At 31.1% G+C, this 22,346-nt stretch overlaps 2 long non-coding RNA genes across 2 annotated transcripts; both read left to right on the forward strand.

The window, feature by feature from the left end:
* The first annotated feature begins 3,010 nt into the window (after nt 1-3,010).
* Nucleotides 3,011-4,014, forward strand: LOC128034578 (uncharacterized). Its single transcript, XR_008190651.1, has 2 exons — nt 3,011-3,390; nt 3,693-4,014. It is a non-coding gene; the product is annotated as an uncharacterized LOC128034578 (long non-coding RNA).
* Nucleotides 4,015-8,651: 4,637 nt separating this feature from the next.
* LOC105761325 (uncharacterized) lies at nt 8,652-9,556 on the forward strand. Its single transcript, XR_001123685.2, has 2 exons — nt 8,652-8,923; nt 9,196-9,556. It is a non-coding gene; the product is annotated as an uncharacterized LOC105761325 (long non-coding RNA).
* Nucleotides 9,557-22,346: the final 12,790 nt, after the last annotated feature.

Raw genomic sequence — 22,346 nt, forward strand, 5'->3', positions numbered from 1 at the left:
AAATTTTCGACACTAAGACATTAAACAATCAGTTCGGTACCAATATTGGGTGTTACGAGGGTGCTAACCCTTCCTGGGGCGTAACCGACCTGGAACCTATTTTCTTAAAATTTCGTAGACCAAAATTGTTTTAAGGTGAACCAATCACACTTCAATAAAGTATCGGTGGCAACTCTAATTTTCGTTTTTAAAGTCAACAAAAATTTTTTGATTTCAAAAAAGTGGTTTCAACAATAGTTCTTTGGGATTCTAAGATGTCTTGTTGGATTTTATCTAGCCGTTCCTGCATCTGATCTTGCATCTCCTTTTGTAGTTGTTCCAATCTTTCTAACATCTGATCCATTGCTTTTGTTTTGCGACGAGTACCGTAGTGATATTTAGTTGGTGGATTTTTGTTGGTTTCCAGGGTAACTGAAATAGTTTTACCTAATTAGGGTCCTTTTGTGAAAATATAATGCATATGATGCAATGTAATGTAGATGCATGGAAGCAATGCAAAAAGAAAGAGAGGCATTGATTTTGAATTCAATTCCATTAGAAAAAGTTTTCTAGAAAACAAATTTCTCTACATAAAACAGATTACATATGCGGCTTTGCCCTCATATTCTAGGAAAAGACATCGATCTTTATCTTCATATACGGATGCTAGGATCAAATCTTGCGAATTTTCTAAAATCTATCTCTACTGTCTCCTTTTTGTTTGATTTGAGCCACGACCCATTGCTCACCCCGCGATGCTCTTTAGTTTCTTTGAGACGTGACAGCTCTGGAATAATCTTTGTCGGTTTGAATCCTCAAACAATGAACTATAGTCATATATTCCTCCACGAACTTCTAGCCTTCTCTCATTGTGTTTAATCAGACCATATTTGGGCAGTCGCATTATATTTCACTTTATCAAAAAATTCATTTTCCATAACAAGATTTTCTATTTAGCAATCAAATTTGAATCAAAACCTTTTTTCTATGATGAAAATGCAAAGCAATCATAACCAAAACAAAACGAAAGAGGTTAGTACAAAGCAAAAGCAAGAAAGAAATAAACAAATAGAGCACCTATTCGGGTGACCACTAGGGGTTTGGCGTGGTTCTACCTAGGTAGCCTCTAAGGCTCATTACATGCGGTTTGGTTCTAAAGTAAAGGTACCCGAACTGGCAGATTCCTCAATCCTCACCCATTATAGGCTCATATGGACCGAGTTCAGTTCAGGGGAATACATTTCCCTATGGCTATGCGGAGATGAAAATCTCACGAAGACATATGTACAGATGTATCCCGAAAGCGATTCACTATCCCATGCAGAGGTGAAAACCTCACGAAGGTGTAGTTTCTCACTCCCACTTAGAAGGGTAAGATCGATCGATCATGCGATGTAATGTGCAGAAAGATACCAAAGCTTAAACCAACACAGCAATTATAAACCACAATAAAGTTCGTAACAAAGACGGATGAAAAGCAACAAAAGGATCGTATATTTGAAACAAGTTTTCAATTTTTGACAAAAGACAAAAAGCAATCAGCTCGTGGCTTGGCTCTCGTGTTTGTCCCCAGTGGAGTCGCCAAGCTGTCGAAACCACTTTTTTTAAAAAAGGTCAACTTTGATTTAAAAACGAAACGGAAATGGAGTCGCCACCAATCCTTTTTATCTAGGTGTGATCAGATCATCTCATAACTTAATCATTTTAATAAAAGTTTAAATTTACTAAAACGATAATTTTTTGTCTACAAAATCAAGAAAAAGGGTTCTGGTTACGCACGAGGAAGGAGTAGCACCCTCGATACGCCCAAAATTGGTACCTAGTCGATTACTTAATGTCTTGATGTCAAAAATTAAAACTCAAAAAGAATTTAAAAATATGATCCCTCTTTACATTGTGTTATTTAAAATTACTCGAATAAATTAAAATGTAAAATGCCTCCTTATCTCGAAATAACAAAATGTCACATCCAGTGAGTTAGGACATGACACCTCGTATTTTTTAGAGTAAGCTTGCCTTTTATTTTTATTTAAACCTCATTTGTTTTAATTTTAAAAGGATATTCGGTTATTTAGGTTCAACGCTAGAAAAATCAAAATCTAGTAAATTAGGGCACGACTTTTCAAATTTTTAAATACGAAATATTGCCTTATTTTCAAAATTTTAATTTTTTACGAATTTAGGTAAAAGGGAAACGAAACGCTTGAAGGTTGCACGTTTAATTCATTACGTTTTCAAATAAATCGTTTAATACATAAAAAGGAGTTGTACATGACAAATAATGATGATACAACACATCTCTATAATCATGACGTAACATGCATAATAAAATACACATATAGCCTTGATATCGATGAACCCTAATATTAACATGCATGAATAAGAATAATGATACAAATGACAATACCAATTTTAAATATAATAAAGAAAAGAAATGAATAAATATATATGTAAATAAACATAGAGGAAAATAGTATATATGATATTGAAAATAAAGGACTTAATTAAAATATAAATGAAATTTTGGATGCAATTTGTAATAAAATACATTAATAAATTATAATAATAGACATAATAATAAATATAGTAAAAGAAAAACAAAAAAATGTATAAATATAAATAAATAAATAAATACAAAAAAAATAAAAGATTGAAAGTAAAGGACAAAATCAGAATCTAAGCAAAATTTAAAGTAAAAGTCATAACAAAATAAATAGATTAAGTAATAAAATAAAGTAAAGGACTAAAATCAAATGCGCTAAAACAAGCGAGGACTAAATAAGAAATTAGCCCCATCCCAGGACACGTGTCCTTTCCCCAGCAAATCAACGAACTGGGGACTAAATTAAAGCACGAAAAAAATCAGTGGCCAAATTTTAAAAAACCAAAAAGGTAACAGAGGACTAAATTGAAGCGCATCGCAAAAGCGGAAGGGCTGATTGCGCAAATAACCCGGCGCTAGAAAACACGCGGATCCCCCTGGAGCGGGTTCGGTCGCACGCGGGTTGGCCTTAAACGGCGTCGTTTTTGCGCCTGGGTCCCTAATCCAAAATGGCGCCGTTTTACTTCTTTATTTAAGTCAGATTTTTTTCTCAAAACTTCATTTTTTTTCTTCTTTCTCAAAAAAAAACCATCAAAACTCTCTCAATCCCTCTCCTTTTCTCCGGCCAATTGGGCGCCATCCGTCCGTCATGGCCGCCGGCGGACGATGGCGGTGACCACCGTGTACGGCGGCCGGGGTTAAAAAAGAGGTCATTTCAACCGTTTTGACCTCCCTAAGCCCATTTTGAAGCCGAAACTTCCAATAACCAAACGAGGACACACAGACAAATGAAGGACTTCTCGACTTCGGGCCACCATTCATCGGAGGTGGCTACCTCGGACATCCTGACGGTGGAGCGCAACCCTCAGGTACGCTCCTTTTTGCCTTTTTCTTTTTATTTTATGCCTTTTTATTAAAATAGATTTGTAAAAAAAATAAATAAATAAAAAGAAAAAAGAAAACGAAGAGAAACTAAGAAAAGATCTAAATCAACACCTTTGTTAAACTTCTGTTCTGCTTTTTTTGATTTACTAGTGTGTGTAAAAAAAGAGAAAATATATAATGAAATCGTTTTGGCTTTTATAGCCAAATTACAAAACTCCTCATTTCTATTTTTTTGTCGTCTTGCTATTGTCTCTACTATCGTTTGCGTGTTCATCTTTCTTTGTAGGAGATTGCAGAGGCTGGTGATGGCGGCAAAGGAGGGTCAGACGCGTGGAGGGGAGCGGCTGCGGCAACAAGGTCAGAAGACCTAGGTGCGGCGCACCTAGGGTTAGGGGGATTAGGGTTTTCTGATAATTCTTAAGTTTTTGGGCTTATCGGGCCTTTAGGTTTATTTTTTATTGGGCATTTGGGCTTGTAATTTTTTGGACTATGGACTGTTTAATTTTTTTGGGGGTTTTATTTATTTAGTTTTGGGCCCGGGCAAAAATGGGCTTGTACATTAATAATATATAAATCTTAAATAAATATTTAAATCACATATTCTTCCACCCTCCATTGTTATAATAATGTTTTGCACATCACTCTTGAGGTTCGAATTTACACTACACTAAAAATGATAAACATCACAAAAACACCTGAAAAATGTCATGAAATATGATTTAGAGCTTTCATGGTATTTTTAAAGAAAAGTAGGAAAATACCATAGATGTAGCAAAACTAAAAGTTTTGATGCTTAAAAAAGGTCACAGAAACGTATCTTTTAAAATTTCACAAAATTCTACTTCTGTCATGTTACTACATTGACTCTAAAGATTTAAGCACAGCATAAATCCTTCGAGTAGTAATGAGTGAGAAATGCTTACAATAGGTTTCCACGTCCAGAAAAACGAGAAAAGTGAGCGAGAGGGCCCTGACGTTAGTTGATGAAAACGTGTTTAATGGAGATCCTCAACATATTCTTCACGGTTACTCCTAAATTCTTTCTATTAACCCCATAGGAAACATGAATTGAAAGAATGACCACTTTTTCCTACATTGGTGTTTTTCATGCGTTGAGCCATTATTAATCTCCCTCATATTGGGTTGCCTTTTACACTTTCTTCCATTCAAACATGAATTTGTAAAGTGACCTCCTTTTTCACCATTTATTTCACACAAGCTTTCCACAAGAAATCTTATTTAAGACTGCATTATTCACGTACACAGAATTGTTAATAAGTGACGTATTTGCACTTTTGATAACGATAGTGGCTGATTTGTTATTTTTTTTAAATTGTGTGACAGAATTAAAACCTGAGTGACTGTTTTGCTAGCTACCCCAAATTGAGTGATTGTTGGTGTAATTTACCCATAAATTTATAATTACTTGTGGTTTTATATTCAAATTGAATCTTTTCATTAATTTTAATTTACAAAGACGAAAATTTACGTAGGGTCGCTTTTACAAATAAAACATGAACTATTCTTTCATAAAAACACTTTTATAGTGTGAAAAGGACATGATTCTCAATTGTATAAGTCAAGTTCTTTTGTAATTCGTATTAATGCATTGATTAATATCAACAAGGAATCTTTAGCCCCTTCTTTCTATCTATGTCTTCCTCTCATTTTCCTTTGATGTGATGGATTAAACTATGTAGAATAACCAATAATTATACCAAATTCTATTTTTTTTGTATATTTGAAATCAAAAATAATTTCAACTTAAAATATATTTTAATGAAAACGTGTTTGATGGAGATCCTAAACATATTCTTCACGGTTGCTCCTAAATTCTTTCTATTAACCCCATTGGAAACATGAATTGAAAGAATGACCACTTTTTCCTACATTAGTGTTCTTCATGCGTTGAGCCATTATTAATCTCCCTCATATTGGGTTGCCTTTTACACTTTCTTCCATTCAAACATGAATTTGTAAAGTGGCCTCCTTTTTCACCATTTATTTCACACAAGCTTTCCACAAGAAATCTTATTTTAAGACAGCATTATTCACTTTTGGGCCAAACAATGAATTATTTTTCATCTATCCTTTCCAACTTTTACCTTACTTTCCATTTTCAATTATTTTTTTGTTTGATAAATCAATCAAATCATGAAATGAAAAGACAAGTAATGTGAAACGTGTTTGATTGAGATTCTCAATTTATTTTCTTCACGGTTGCTCCCAATTTCTTTCTATTAACGGACATTGGGAACATGAATTCAAAGAATCACCTCTTTTTCCAATATCTAATTTGAAAATTCGTCACATCGAGACAAATCAAGTTGAACTTTCCACAAGATAGACTTCTTTTAAGACTGCATGTGTGGACCAATATGCAGGATTCAACTAAAGATGATTTTTCAGCTCTCCATTGGTTAGAGCAACTTCCACCTCTATTGTTTTCATCTTAAAGTTCCATTTCAATTGTTGAGGAAGTTAAATTCCCACTGATTAGACTTGTTATTTTGTGTCTATCTGCAATTTGAATGGGATAACCAACGAAAGGAGGAAGGAGCATTTGATTTATTCCATTTACACTCTTTTCTTTCCTTTTTCTTTTTTTTTTTTGAAAAAAAATTGTGGCTGTAAACGATCACTTCTACCTTATTTTTATTTATAGTAAGATTTTTTTTTATTTGTTGCATTTTGTGTCTTATTTTAACCATAACCCGAATTCTAAAAAGAAATTAAGCTCAATCTACCAATTTGAGTCCAATTAAAAATCAAGCCGTACGTACTGACAATTAAGTTTTACAACCTTGTTTGTTTTCGCACAAAACTTGTTCACTTTTATCATTAATGAACAACCACCCTTTATATATATATATATATATATATATATATTAAGAAATAAAATCCTATGATAAAGCTCATAGGATTCATAACTCTCCCTTCAACTAAATTTTTGTTTTATTTTTTGTGAATAGTTTAACTTATGAATAGATTTACTCTCACATACGTGATAGTGTTCTCAATTTTATAACCTTATCAAGGCTTTTAATTTTACTAAAAAAATTTGCAGAAATATAAGAACAAAAAAGAGAAGAAAAATGATATTATACTTGTTATGTTGTTTTTAGAAAGATGTCCAATAAGTGATGAAATTTAATTGAAACATATAATTAAATTTGTTAAAATAACATGGCGTTATGCTTTGTTGAGTTAATGGTGTGGAAGAGTATGTTTGTTGTCTCCTGTTAGAGATCAAACTCATGTACTCGGTTTCTCTCATTGTTGACACCATTTTTTTGAAAACGGGGTCGACTTGGATTTTAAAAATGATAATGAAAATGGGAGTCGCCATCAATCTTTTTTGATGAGGTGTGATCAGTTCACCTCGAAAAGTGGTTATTTTTAATAAACGATTTGATTTTATTAAAACAACGATTTTGGTCTATGAAATTTAGAAAACGGGTTCGGGAGTCGGTTACGTACGAGGAAGGAATAGCACCCTCGTAATGCCCAAAATTGGTACCTACTTGATTACTTAATGTCTTGGTGTCAAAAATTAAAAACTAGAAAAGAATTTAAAAATACGATCCCTTTTTATATCGTGTTATTTTAAAATTACTCAAATAAATCAAAATGAAAAATGCCTCCTTATCTCGAAGTAACAAGATGTCACATCCAGTAAGTTAGGACACGACACCTTGTATTTTGAGAGTAAGCTTTTATTTTTTTATTTAAACCTCCTTTATTTCAATTTTAAAAGGATATTTAATTATTTAGGTTTAACGCAAGAAAAATCGAAACCTAGGTTAGGGCACGACTTTTCGAATTTCCAAATACGGAATATTGCCTTTATTGTTTTTTGAAAAATCCTCGCATCGAGAAAATAACGTGTCATATCCAATGCTTTAGGACAAAACGTATTAAATTCCCGATAATGAGTTTTTTATTTATTTTATGCTTTGATTTTTAAAAAAAGATTGGTTCTTTAGACTCGTCGAGGAAAATCGAAACCCAGTACATTAGGGTACGATTTCTCGAATTTTGAGTTACAAAATTACTTAATATAAAATGTATCGGACGAAGGTTAACGTAATGCGATTTTATAGTAAAATGTAAAATGGATTACAATGCTAATGTGTGCAACAACATAATGAGGATGCCAATAATAAATATAAATAACAATAATAATAAAATTAATAATGATAATGAATAGTCGAGATTTGAATGTATGTATAACAAAATATAAATACGAAAATAAACAGATGACGAAATAACAAAAAATGAGCTTAAAAGTTGAAATGAAATAAACCAAAATAAAAGGGAATAATAAGAGTAAAACAAAAATAATATAAATAATAATAAAAACAATAAAATAATGAAATAATAAAATGAAAATAAAAATAAAACAATTTAAAAGGAAGTAAATAATTGAAAATGATTAAAATTTGAACGAGTGAATATAAATTATAAACGAGGGAATATTAGGTAAAACAATTTAAAAATAATAACAATATATAATAATAATAAGAGTAGTAAAATAAAAATAATAATATTAGTCATAATGAAAATAATAATAATACTAATAATAAAGTAAATAATAATACGATGATAATAATAGCAATAATAAAAATAATAATAATAAAAATAACGATAATATTATCAAAATTAATTAATTTGATAGCAGAAATAAGATAAATACAAAAGAAACTAATTTGAACTTAACACAGAAATATGGGGGCAAATTCGCAAATGAATAAAAAGAAACGGACCGAATTGAGTGCGCGAATAACAAGGAGGGACCAAAGGGGAAAATATCCTTACCCTCCAAAACGCAGCGCTCCGCGGGACTCCAATGAAATCGGAACAAAATTTCAGGGCAAAATTAAAAATAAAAGAAATCTGACAAAAGGGACTAAATCAAAATACGCTGAAGGAGCAAGGGACTTCCAGGGAAATATTCCCCAGTCCTAAAACGTAGCGCTTCACCGAGGATTAAAATGAAATTAGCATAAAATTTATGGGCCAAAATGAAAGAAACAAAAGGGTCAAATTGCACTCCACTATCAAAGTGGAGGGGTTGAACGCACAAATAGCCCCTCCAGGCGCAACACGCGGATCCTGGCCGCATTTGGGTCGGGTCGCGGGTCGTATGCAAAACGGCGTCGTTTTGGCTATTGTTGTTTAAACCTAAAACGGCGCCGTATTGAATCCCATATAAATAACAAAATTAAAACAAAAAAAGCCCATATCAGCTTCATTCTTCAACAAAAAAAAACTGAGGGGTCTCTCAAATCCTCTCAACCCGCTCTTAGGCTGGCCATAGTCGCCGTCGTGGCTCCGCCGTGGGCGATGGCGTGCGACTCAATGGTCATTTTTTACCCCATTTTAAAAAAGGCCATTTGAAGACCGAGCCTTCTTAGCCCCAAAGGCTGAAGAAAAAGAGACCTCTGCGCCCTCCCTCGGCTAGATTTCTGCGGCCTCAAAGGGGCTCCGGCGACGAGACCCGCGGCGCGATTCCAGGTAAGTACCTCCTTTCTCTTTTTATGTTTGTTATTTAGTATGCGAAAAGAAATAAAAATAAAAATAAATAAAAAGTAACATATAACCAAACAAGAAAATAAATTTTTTTCTAAAATTGATATTCTGCTTTTATATATCTGATTCGTAAAAAAAAGAAGAAAAACAAAATGGCTCTTGTTGTTTTTATAGGCCATTACAAACTGTTTATTTTCTATCTTTTGTTTGTTTCTCTGTTGTCTGCTTCTACTATTTGCGTTGATTTCTCTCTGCAGGTGTCAGGAGCGTGCAACGCGCGTGGAGGACCAGCGATAGGCGAGCGGCAAAGGTGGCGGTGGCAGGAATGGCAAAGGCTAGGGGCAGGCATGCGGCGCCTAGGGTTTTCTGCTGCAAACATTTTGTTTTTCATTTGGGCTAGGGTTTCTGTTATTGGGCTAGGATTTGGGTAGTGGGTTTGTTTTTGGATCTTATTTGTTTATTTTTGGGCTTTTAGCCCGGGCAAAAATTGGGCTACTACACTCATCTTCATGATTGAAAAGAAAATAGTTAGACAAATAAATGATAATGCAAATCAAAGCGGTAGAGGGAAATGTTAATTCAAATAAATAATATTTGGTAATCTCTATCTTTCTCTCATTTTTCCTTTGAGGTGATGCGTTTTCGTTTCCTTTTTTTTTTCCTTCTAAATGTGATGGATTAATTAAATCCTTTTTCTCTCATGGTAGCTAGGACTAAACTTAATACAAATATAAAAGTTAAAATTGAATTTATTATTATACCTTATATATAGAAGGTTAAAACGACATAATTGTAACGTACAAGGAGGACGAAAATGCAACTAAAGGTATAGTACATGAACTACTATAGTGCTTTGACTTATTCTAACACAGACCCCATTTTTTAACACTGACTATTAGGTGCGTGGATAGCAAAATAATGATATATTTGTTGTCTTAAATTTTATAAGCAAATTAGTATTACCTTACCTTAGTGAAACTTAAATGTTAAGTTAAATGAGTGTCGAATGATAAATGGTGTAAGTCAAGGTCTCTGTAATTTGTATTAATGCATGAATTAAATATCAATAAGGAATCTTCGGCCCTCTCTTTTTGTCTCTTTCTCTCATTTTCCTTTATTTTCCTTTAAGGTGATGGGTTAAACCCTTGTCCTCTCATGGTAGTTAGGACTAAATTGTATAAAAATTTAAAATTTAAATATTGGAGTTTTTTTATTGTACCGAATGTCAAAATAAACTTTTAACGGAACAATTGTAACGAAGGGATTAAAATGTTTGCTGTCTTATAAAATTATCTATTTGGAAAAATGTTAATTTGAAATTTTATAAAATGACCTCTTTGGAAAAAAAAAACTTAAATATTGTGTTATTTGTAATTTTATATTAAATTGAAAACCCAGCAAAGTGGTTTGTGAGAGGGATTAAAATAATTGACAATTCACCACTTGGAGCCATGAAAGTGCAGTCATTTGGGATGAGCATTAGAAGTACAACATGTATGACAACGGGATCGGATATTGTGAAGCAAGAAGGGGTTACAGATTTAAGCAAATGGAATTGGTTGTTGATTACACTGGCTTCGAGTTTCTTCTTTCGGATTTTGTTTTACTTCTCACTGTTATTGGAATTTAAGCAAAAACAAAACATCATGAAAAAACCCAGATGATTGTTTTCAAGGTTGGGATTTAACAGAAAAATGTTGCAGTAATTTGTAATTTAGTGTTGGTAAAGCTTAGATTGAAGTGAAAAACCTTTTCATATCTGGAAAATAATTCATCTTCCATTTATTAAATCATTATTTTTAGAATAAATACACATGGCTGTCCAGTTTCATTTGAATCCAGGCAGCCAATTTGTCTAGATACATTCTAGAATTATAAAACATAAAAACATTAAAAATATATAAAAATTAGATTTGTTTTAAAATTTATAAAAGTAATAGAAATTAATTAAAATTCATAAAATTTTATAAAATTTATAAAAAATAATTTATTGTTTTATATTTTAAATAAGAAAACAAGCATAAACAACTTATATCATAAAATCAAGATTAACAATTTATTTGTTATATTATTGCTTCTCATTTTTCAATTTTATGGCTTTTAATTAATTTCTATTTATTATTATAATTTTAATAATCTTTTATAATTTTTAATGTTTTATAATTGTAAAATGAATCTTGACAAATGGATGTCCATATTCAAATAAACCTGAACAATTATTTGTCCAGATTCATTTTGTACTTAAATCTAAAATATTTTTAAAATAATTTTTATGTTTTGAATTTTTTTCTAACGTGGCATTTGTTTATGGCCACATTAACATTATCGTTAAATACAAATGGACAACATCAGTTAAAGGGTCTATTTGGCTAGTTTTATTAGTTTAGAGGCACAATTGGGTGCAAAAAATTTAGAGGAGCTTAATTGATTTTTTGAAAATGCTCGAGGCATTATTTTACCAATAAGCCAAAATTTTAACAATTAAATAAATGAATAAAAACCTATAATATTTAAAATAATTTTAAAATATAATAAATTAATAAGAATATTCAAGCAATTATGAATTTTTCAAAATTATATAAAATTTAAAAATATTAATATTTTATTTTATTTAAAAATTGATATGTGTATCAATGTTTTAATTTGTTGGTACGGTGTATATAAAATAAAAATTATTTTTTGTAAAATAAATAAATAAATAAATAAAAGTAATTTTATTTTTTAAATCGTATGTATAAAATTTTTTAATGTATGAATATATCTAATTTTTAAACCTTTGAAGCTCCAAAATAATTGATAGATCTTTTGGGCCACACATGTAATAAAAGAATTGATACTGATTGGAGATATTCATACATTACCAAAAAACTTTACCCGTTAATAAAATTAAAATATTTATATTTTATAAAATATTTTTATTTTTATACATCTAAAATGGTACCAATAGAATTAAAATATTAACATACATATAAGCTTTTTAAAGAAAATTAATTTTATATTTTTAAACTTTATATAATTTTGAAAAATCATCTACTTTTAAATGATTTTTATTAATTTTAAATTTTTAAACTTTATTTAATATTTTAATAAATTTTAATAATGTTTTTAAAAATAAAAATATATTTTAATTTTTCTCCCTTTAAATAATTTGGTCCTAATGTCACCTGTCATTCCATCACCATTGTCGTTAATTACAACATTAGCTACTGATAAAGTTCTAAGGCCCCAAAAAGCGAATAATTTATAAAATAAAAAAATTAAAAATTCTTTTCCCAGTCCTCTCTTTGTTGGTTGTTTTTGAAATCAAGGTCTTTGTGATTTACATGAAAAAAAGTATTTATTGCTCTTTAATATCTTGCTTGTTTATGTATCAATTAAACAAGGTTTTCACGTAAGCGTTGTGGGGTACTTGAAAATGTTCTCCTTTCCCACTCAAATTAAATTTGAATTTAATAATTGTAGACAACTAATTTTGATTAAATTGATTAAATCTTTTCGTTAGTAAAATGTAAAACCAAGTTTAGAGAGGCTTGCAAGACGTTGAACTATGTCAATCAAAACCATGTTTTCGGGTTATGAAGTCAAATGTGCATTTTGTGATTTGGCCCATGCATTCTCCACTTTAGTTTAAAGTTACTATTATCTTTCCCATTCTTTTATTTTTATCTTAATTTCTTTCCATCATTCTTTTCGGATCTGCTTTTGGATGTTGGAAACTTGGAGTACTTGGGCCTTACCAACCCTCGGTTTTGGTCTTATAGGAAATTACATGAGATATGAACATTGTGAGATTAATGTATTTTTTTACAAAAAATTATTGTATGTTATTTGTAATATGTGAGGGAGATTTTTTTAGAATTGTATCGATAACCACTAAAGTTATTGTGAGAAAGATCAATAACACTCAAATGAGTGAAGCAAACTTCAAAGATATCCACTTGACCATAAAATCTATTCCACCTCAAAATAAAAACTTCTAGTTTATCCAAATTTCTTAATCAGTTTGAGAAACTGCCATTTAAATAGTTTTTCTCAACACCAAGAAGGTTCAAATCTTTGCAATTATTATTTGAATAGTTAACCCAAATGCTTCTACTTTGTTGTTGTTGATCCAAAAACTTTGCAATGTGCAACCTTTAACAAAATTTGATGGTATGCTAGCATCAAAAATTATTTTTTCGTATATCAATGTGTAAAAGAGAACAACTTAAGTTTCCAATGCACTGCAGACTCACTCCTTTTATATTATTCCTACATAACTGAAGACTTAAAAAGAGAAGTCAATTTGTAGATTAATGAAGGATTTTCTCCCTGAAAGATTATACCAATGCAATGAAAGATTACTACCTTTCATATGTGTACTTTTATTTCTATTACTCATATGTGTTATGAGAAGCACAAAAGTAAAAAATTACTAATATTTTCTTACTAACCCAAAAGCTTTTAATTATTACAATGAAATACAAAGTTACAGTTTAAAGGATAAAGCCCATACCTAATATTAAGAACCTTCCCATCCTATTTAAAGTCAACACTAATATTTGGACTATTGGACGTTAAGAGTGTATATTACCTCATACTTATATTGTGAGATTAAATTATAAAACTTATCTTTTAATGATGGCCTGACAGTGATTCGTTAATGCTCATTATGTGTAATTATATAGAAAAAATTTAAGGGCGTAAAAATTCTTAAATTAAGAAAAAAACAATTAAGTCGTTTTTTCTTTTTTGCATTTAAAAAGGCTTTTTAACCGTTAGTGCCACAATCGCATGTAGTAAAAAAATATATAAAAATTATTAAATTTTAATTAAAAAACTTTGCAATGCTGAACCTTTAGCATAAACAACAAATTTACATTGGCGACCTCTATACAAATAGCTACAGCACTTACCAGACAGAAACAAATCGAATTTACAACTTTCCCAGAAATCTCTAAAATTTCCAAATTTCAAAAGCCATAAAATAATATATAAAACTACAGTTTCACCTTAATCAATATATTTCCAGATTGTGAGTCAAAGTCGGGCTTTAGATCGCTTCAATATTTCAAGTTTCAATCATTTGGAGGTCGACTCAGTTGAATTTAATAGTCAAGTTAGGATCCTTGAATATTTATAATTCAATTATTGAATTTTGATTTACTTGTACCAATATTTCTTACAATTTCTAAGTCAATTGATGTATTAATAACATTAGAAAAGAATTTTTAACACATATGTTCTAAAATAGTTAGATATAAAATAATAAAAGATAGTACAAATTTAAACATACAATTAGAAAAACAAGTAAAACTATTGTAAAATATAAGATCTCTTCAAAATAAGTGAAAATATTTTCTTCTCTTTACCACAAACAAATCATGTGAGTGGCTAAAAATTACTTAACTGTGATTAGTTCATAGCTAGCAAATTACTAAAACATGTGGAAAAAAAAAATTTCATCCAAACGTAGTGTCAACCTATAATTATTTTTTCTAATCCAAAAGGATTATTTTTATAAAACTAAAAGATTGTAAAGCTACTTAATAATGAGGAGGATCCATTTACGTCGGGCGTATCCTTGGCCGTGTTAGTCCTGAGACTAAAATTTTTCAAATTTGACTTTTTCCACGTTTGTTTTTCTTTTCTTCTTGCTGTTTCAGCTTTCGTTCTTTCAGTTTTTGCTACAGTAGTCCTTTTTGCCCTTTTTTTCTTTTCGTTATTCAACTTTCCTTCCTCTTTTATTTCCATATTTTGCACGTTGTCGGACTTGAGCCTATTGTTTCTTGTTCTTCTTCCTTTGCTGTGTTTTTTTCTGTTCTACTATTGATTATTGGGGACGACCGTTTCTTTTGGATTTTGTTGTGGGCGGTGTGTGGTAAGGGAAATGGATTTTGTAATTTTATTTTCTTTCTCTTGTGGTAAAAGTGTCATCCGTTCGATTCTTAAGATATTGTCTTTTCGGTTTGGCTTAGTTTTGGATGTCAGATCATTTCCGTGGTATGACTCTATTTAGATGAGGATCGGGTAATACGTACTCCTTTGGCGATTTGAAGTGTTTCGGGAACTGACTTAGCAAGGGTAAGCAATTGAATGTCAAATTGGGGGTTTCTTTTGGTTGGCAGGGTAGAATGCCCTACTATTTTTGGCTAAAATATTAGGAAGCAAGGTTTGTTTTCCTTTTAATCGTGCTCGTTTTAGTCACTAATCCGTATGTTGGGTATCATTTAAGTATTGGATTTGCTGCTGTTGCGTTGGTGTCAAAAAATGACCAGGTATGTAATGAGAATCTTGTAAAACAGTGAATGACGCGAAGCCAAAAAATACACTGTCGATGCCACACTGCCGTGTAGGTCACACAGTCGTGTGGTAGGCTGTGTGAATCACACAATCGTGTGACAGCCCGTATGGCACCGTGTGGGTCACACGGCCATGTGGCAAACCATGTGATACAAGCAACTCAGCACAATTCAAAGGCCATAATAGAGATGAGCTTAGCTTCCCTCAAAGTCCAATTACGAGATCCAAATCCAAATAGATAAAGTCAAAACTCAACTTAGTTGTTCAAGACTTTTTCACAAAAAAAAAAATCGAGAAGAAGAGTTGAAATTTCAAGATGAGGAATGCTAGAGTAATGATGAATTAGAAGAGACTAATTATGTTCGTGGGACTAAACTCTCAATCTATGATGACAAGCCTATGTGAAAAATACTAACAAGGTTAAGCATTTCGCTTCAAGAACCTCAATTGATCTCACAAGCCTAGATCTTTCATATTTGGTTCGAGTTTTAGGCTTAATTTTTATTAAATATTAGCCCAAAATTGGTACCTAGTTGATTAGTTAATGTCTTAATGTCAAAAATTGAAAACTTTGAAGAATTTAAAATACGATCCTTACTCTTTTAATAGAAAACTTATATAAATCAAATTACGTGTTAAGACCCTCTCATTTTAGAAAGAGAAAACGTCACACCCAATGCGTTAAGGCGCGATATTTTACCTCTTCAGAAATAAGCTTATCAAAAAACTTGCACAGTAAAATTTAAAAGGGTATTCAATTGTTTAAGTCATGTGAAAAAATTGCAACCCAATACGTTAGGGCTCAACTTCCCAAAATATTAAACATTGAATATTGCATTTATAATATTTTTTAGAAAAATCCTCGTCTCGAGAAGACAACGTGTCATATCCAATGCGTTAGGACACAACGTATTGATTCTCGATAATGAGCTTTTTATTTATGTTTTTTTATTTTAAAGAGCACTCTCGATTATTTAGATTCAATAAAGAAAATTGGAACCCAATACGTTAGGGCTCAATTCTTTCGAAGATCCTAAATACCGAGTATTGCTTTTATTTTGAAATTTTCCATTTTTTTTGACAAATCCAAGTGAAAATGGATGTAAAATAATGGTAATGATGATAATGCAAATAAAATGATACAAGCAAAACAAAAGATAAATAAATAATAAAAAAAGGATCATGCGGGCACAATAACAAATAAAAAACTAAAGTAAGAAAAAACAATAACAGACATGTAAATAAATAAATGAACAAAATTAACAAAATTATAAAAATATAAAAGGTATATATACATAGATATATGTGTAAAATTATGAAAATACGAAAAAATATACATGTGCACATATTTAAGACTATTATCCATAAAAATATATGTAAGAATGCATGTACATATATGTATACGTATGTAACAATCATCAAATATAAAAGGTATGTATATGTAGGTATACATATGAATTATAAAATATAAAGAACATATATAAAATACATATTTTTAAAATATGAAGAATATGTAAGTATATATATTTATTTATGAAAATAAAATACATATATAGGCATGTATATAGATATGTGTAAAATTATAAAATATAAAAATATATGTAGGTACGTATATGTATATATAGATAGATTATAAAAATATGTATATTATATATATATATTATATAAAAACACATGTATGTATATATAACAAAATTTCAAATTTAAAAATATAAATGAGCAAATAACAATAACAATAATTAATAATAACAGTAATAATATGAAATTTATAAAGAAAATAAACAAAATAACAAAAGGATTAGATTAAACATTAAAACAAGATTCGGGGCTCAAAACACAAATAAACAAAAGGGGAGGGACTACACTAAACGCGCATGTAACATGGAGGGACTAACAAAGCAAATTATCCTTCTCCTTTAAAACGACGTAGCTCGAGTAGGGACTAAATTGAAAATACAAAAAAAAATTACAGGGCAAAATTAAAAACAATAAAAAGACTTTATTATAAAACCATTAAAAAGCAAAAGGGCTAAAATTTCCCTTCCACACAAAACACGCGGATCCTTGGCGGAGTGGGTCAGGTCTCGAGTTGGCCTCCTAAACGGCGTCGTTTTGGGCGTTCTGGGGCTAGGCCAAAACAGCGTCGTTTTGTACCCCTATAAATTTCAAAAAATTTCATTTTCCCTTCTTTCATAAAAAAAAAAATTTCAGACACTCTCTCAACTCCCCCTTTCTCCCCAGAAACCGGCAAGGGTCCAGCCTAGTGCCACCGCACCGGCCGTCGGTCGCCGGCGCCGCCGTGGGGAGCTGAAAAGTTTCCCCCTTTCTCTCGGGCGTCTCTCTGATGAAAACCCCCGGCTTCCATACTCTCCGGTGACGACCAAAAGAGGTAAGATTCCTCTCTTTTTTTTATTTTTTTGAAATAAAATAAGAAAAAAAAAATATATATATATATATAATAACAATAATAACAATAATAACTCAAACGAAATAACTAATAATCACCTTAATATTTTCTTGTTTTTTATTTCTTGAAACGTTTTTTAAAAATAGGGGGGAGGCCCCTTTACATGCCTTTGATTTCGGCTTTTATAGCCGATTTTAACATTGTTTTACTCTTTGCTGTCACTTCTTTCTCTGATTTTGCAGGTGCAAGTAGGCAAGTGGCAATGGGACGGCGCGGCAGTGGTGGCTGTGGCAGGGCAAGTGGACGTGCGACGGGTGGCTGAAGACCCTAGGTGCGGCGCACCTAGGGTTGCTACTATTTTCTTTTTCTTTTCTGAAAATGGGCTAGGGTAGTTGTTGGGCCTGTGGGTTTGTTTGGGTTTGTTATGGGTTAGGTCTAGGTTAATTTTTGGTGGGTTTGGGTATTTGTTTTTGTAATTGGGCCCCGGGTCAAAAAATTGGGCCCTACAATAAGTCAAATGTTAATTCAAATAAATAATATTTTGCAATCTCCATCTTTCATTTTCCTTTGAGGTGATGCGTTTTCTTTTCTTTTTTTTTCTTTTTTTTCTCTCATTGTATCTAGGACTAAACTGAATAAAAATATAAAAGTTACAACTGAATTTATTATCATACCTTATATATAGAAAGTTAAAACAAAATAATTGTAATGTACAAGGATTAATTTGTTATTTTTTTAATAAAGAATGAAAATGCAACTAAAGGTATAGTACATGAACTACTATAGTACTTTGACCTATTCCACCACAGACCCCATTTTTCAACACTGACTATTCGGTGCGTGGATAGCAAGATAACGATATATTTATATATTTGTTGTCATATAGAATTATCTCTTTAGAAAAAGAAAATTCTCAATTTAAAAAAGTCTTAAATTTTATAAGCAAATAGTATCACCTTACCTTGGTTAAACTTAAATGTTAAGTTAAATGAGTGTCCAATAATGAATGGTGTAAGTCAAGGTCTTGTAATTTGTATTAATGCATGAATTAATTATCTACAAGTAATCGTTGGCCCTCTCTTTTATCTCTATCTTTCTCTCATTTTCCTTTAAGGTGATGGTTTTCCTTTTCTTTTTAAATGCGATGGGTTAAATCCTTTTCCTCTCATTGTAATTAGGATTAAATTGAATAACAATTTAAATTTAAATAATAAATTTTTTTATTATAATCAAAATAAACTTTAATAGAACAATTGTAACGGGGGATTAAAATGTTTGTTGTCTTATAAAATTATAAATGTGGAAAAATTTCTCAATTTAACCATCTTAAATTTTATAAGCAAATTGGTATATTAATTTGAAATTTTATAAAATTATCTCTTCGGAAAAAGAAAAATAAACTTGAATATTATGTTATTTGTAATTTTATATTAATTTGAAAACCCAGCAAAGTGGTTCGTGAGAGGGGTTAAAATAATTGACAATTGACCACTTGGAGCAGTCCCTCCCGCCATGAGAGTGCAGTCATCAAGCAATACTTTGGGGATGAGAATTAGAAGCACAACATGTATGACAAGGGGATTGGATATTGTGAAGGAAGAAGGGATTACAGATTTAAGCAAATGGAATTGGTTGTTGATTACAGTGGGTTGGGGTTTAGCAGAAAAATGTTGCAGTAATTTGTAATGTAGTGTTGGTAAAGCTTAGATTGAAGTACAAAACCTTTTCATATCTGGAAAATAATTCATCTTCCATTTCTTAAATCATAATTTTTTTATTAATTGTTACAACTTGCAACTTTTAATTGATTTTTAGTCTCTTGCAAACTAATGGTACGATTTTGTTTTGATTGTTATTCATACTTCTTTTATTTTTATATATAATGTTGGCTTTTGCTTTACATTTAATTAGGTAACTAAATATATCCTTTAAGTTTTAAGGTATTAATAGTAAGTTTGTTAAAATAATGATATGTCAAATTGATTAGATAAATTTCAAATCATATCATATATATTATATAAAATAATGTTTAATGGTGTTATAAGCCCTTGAACTTTTGTAAAAGAATCAATTTAGTCTCTCAGAATTTTTTGTACCCAATTGATCCCTAAACTAACAAAGTTGGCCAAATAAAGCCTTTGACTAACGCTAACCATTAGTATCTAATGGAAATGTTGACGTGATCGTTAATAAATGCCATGTCAACACCATTTTCTTATGCGGCAATTCACTGTCATCGCCGATTGCTAACATGGAAGTGCCACTTCATTGCTGATTGATTATGTGGTAGTAAAATTAAAGGGAGTTCAAAAAATAAAAAAATATTTTTAAAATAAATATAAAATGAATCTGAACAAATGGTTGTCGACATTGATTTGAATATGGAAACCCATTTGTCTAGAAACATTTTGGAATTATAAAAAATAAAAAATTAGAATTTTTTTAAAATTTTATAAAAAGTAACAGAAATTCGGGTAAACTATCAAAACAATCACTTTTGTTTACCTCAGGTTACATTTTAATCATTTGTGTTTGAAATGTTGCGGTTTAGTCACTTACGTTATCGCATTGTAACATTTTAGTGACTGAGTCGTTAATTGCCGTTAATAGTGTAAAGGTAAGTTGAACTGGCATGTTAAATTATCATTTCAAACAAAAATTTTAGGTTAATTTATACAATCGATCCCCATATTTTTTTTGTTTTGAGAAATTTAATTTGTTTTTCTTTTATGTTCTTTTAACTTTCCTTTTTTAATTTTCCATTCTCTTATGTTTCTCCTTTGTTTTCCTCCTTCTCCATTTCATTTAACATAGTTTTTTCTATGTTTTCCATTTGTTAAAACTAGTACTTATACTTTTATTTTTAAAACAATTTAATTTTTTCATTCTCTTATGCTTCTTCCTCTATTTTCCTCCCTTCTTATTTTCTTTTAACAACATAGTTTTTCTATGTTTCCTATTTATTAACCACAAATTTTTGTTTAAAATGATGATTTAACATGTCACGTCAGTATAACGTTATACTGTTAATGCCAATATATGGCTTAGTGGCTAAAATGTTACAACACGATAACGTAAGTGACTAAAGTGTAACCTGAGGCAAACAAAAGTGACTATTTGGGTAATTTACCCTAGAAATTAATTAAAATTCATAAAATTTATAAAAATAATTACTATTTTTATATTTTAAATAAGAAAACAAACATTAAGAACTTATATCATAAAATTAAGATTAACAATTTATTTATTATATTATCGGTTATCAATTTTCAATTTTATGAATGTTTTTATAATTGGAGAATGAATCTAGACAAATGGTTGTCCCGATTCAAATGAACCTATCATTATCGGACTTCGACACAAGTAACAGAAGAAAAGTCATTCTAAAAGAAGTGAAGAAGACGTGGGAGGTGGGGAAAAGTTGGGGTTTAGTCATGTGCAAGGCGATGAGGAGATGGTAATAAAAGAAATAATGAGGATTGAAGGGTAGGAATAGGGAGCAATCAAAGACAGAGGGAAGAGGAATTCAGGATACTGGTGGGTGGTTGGTTTATTGGATTTTGCTTTGTTTAATTAGTTCCATTGGAAACATGAGAATTGTCTCCTAGAATATCAGAGGGTTGAGGCCGGTAGCTAAAATAGAAATTGTCAATAGATTAGTAAGAAAGACTAGGGCAAATGTCTGCTTCCTTCAAGAAACTAAGTTAGAAACGGTGTCAATGGATTTAGTTAAAAAAATTTAGGGCGACGACTGTTTTGAATTTAAATTTGTAGCTGCAATAGAAAGATCAGGAGGATTAATAACAGTATGGATAAGGGTATGTTTATGACCAATAGGGAATTTTGTGGGAATATGTTTATTGTAATTGAAGGAAAGTGGGCGTATGAATCGATGGAGGCAATATTGATTAATATATATGCTCCCTACAATCTGTCAGATCAAAAAATTCTTTGGGCAGATCTACATGGGTTGAGAAGTCAATTTAGTAGTGCATGGATGGTAGGTAGGGATTTTAATGTGGTGAGAAATAGAAGTGAACGAATTAACTATTCAGGCATAGAGAAGGGGTCAAAGGAGATTGGTGACTTTATTGATAGCTAGAGATTTGCGATCGAAAAAGAAGCGTTGTCGCGTAAGGTCATCCTAGCTAAGTATGGGTCGAAAGTGTAATGGTGGTGTTTTATGACGACTCATCCAAAAGACATGTCAACTGTGTGGAAAGGTATTGTTGAGAATTTTGAAGATGTCAATGTGCCTAAATGGGTGGGGATGGATTCTTTTAGCTGGCAGATTGGGAATGGTAGGATGGCGATGTTTTGGATGGACATATGGTGTGGTAATCATCCATCAAAATAGGAATTTACAAGGCTATTTCGCCTTGCAAGACAAAAGGAAGGAACATTATCTGATTTTATGAGAAATTATGGGCTTAGTAGAGAAGAATGGAACGACCTCTTTACAAGATCATTATTGGGAAGAGAGGAGGTGATGCTTAGCAAATTGGTCGTGAGGGTGAGTAGTGCGGTGTTAGTTCTTGATGTGGAGGATAATTTTTGTTGGGCACATGATAGAAACGAGGAACTTTCGGTAAGAAAATGTTCTGAATTATTGATAATGGATCGAGGGGATTAGGATATAAATTTTGCTTTTGATAAAATATGGAAACTTAAGATACCACCAAGAGTGCGAAGTTTTCTATGGATGCTCGCTATTGACAG

The sequence above is a fragment of the Gossypium raimondii genome, chromosome 11 (assembly GCF_025698545.1).
Source record: "Gossypium raimondii isolate GPD5lz chromosome 11, ASM2569854v1, whole genome shotgun sequence".
NCBI classification, from domain to species: domain Eukaryota; kingdom Viridiplantae; phylum Streptophyta; class Magnoliopsida; order Malvales; family Malvaceae; genus Gossypium; species Gossypium raimondii.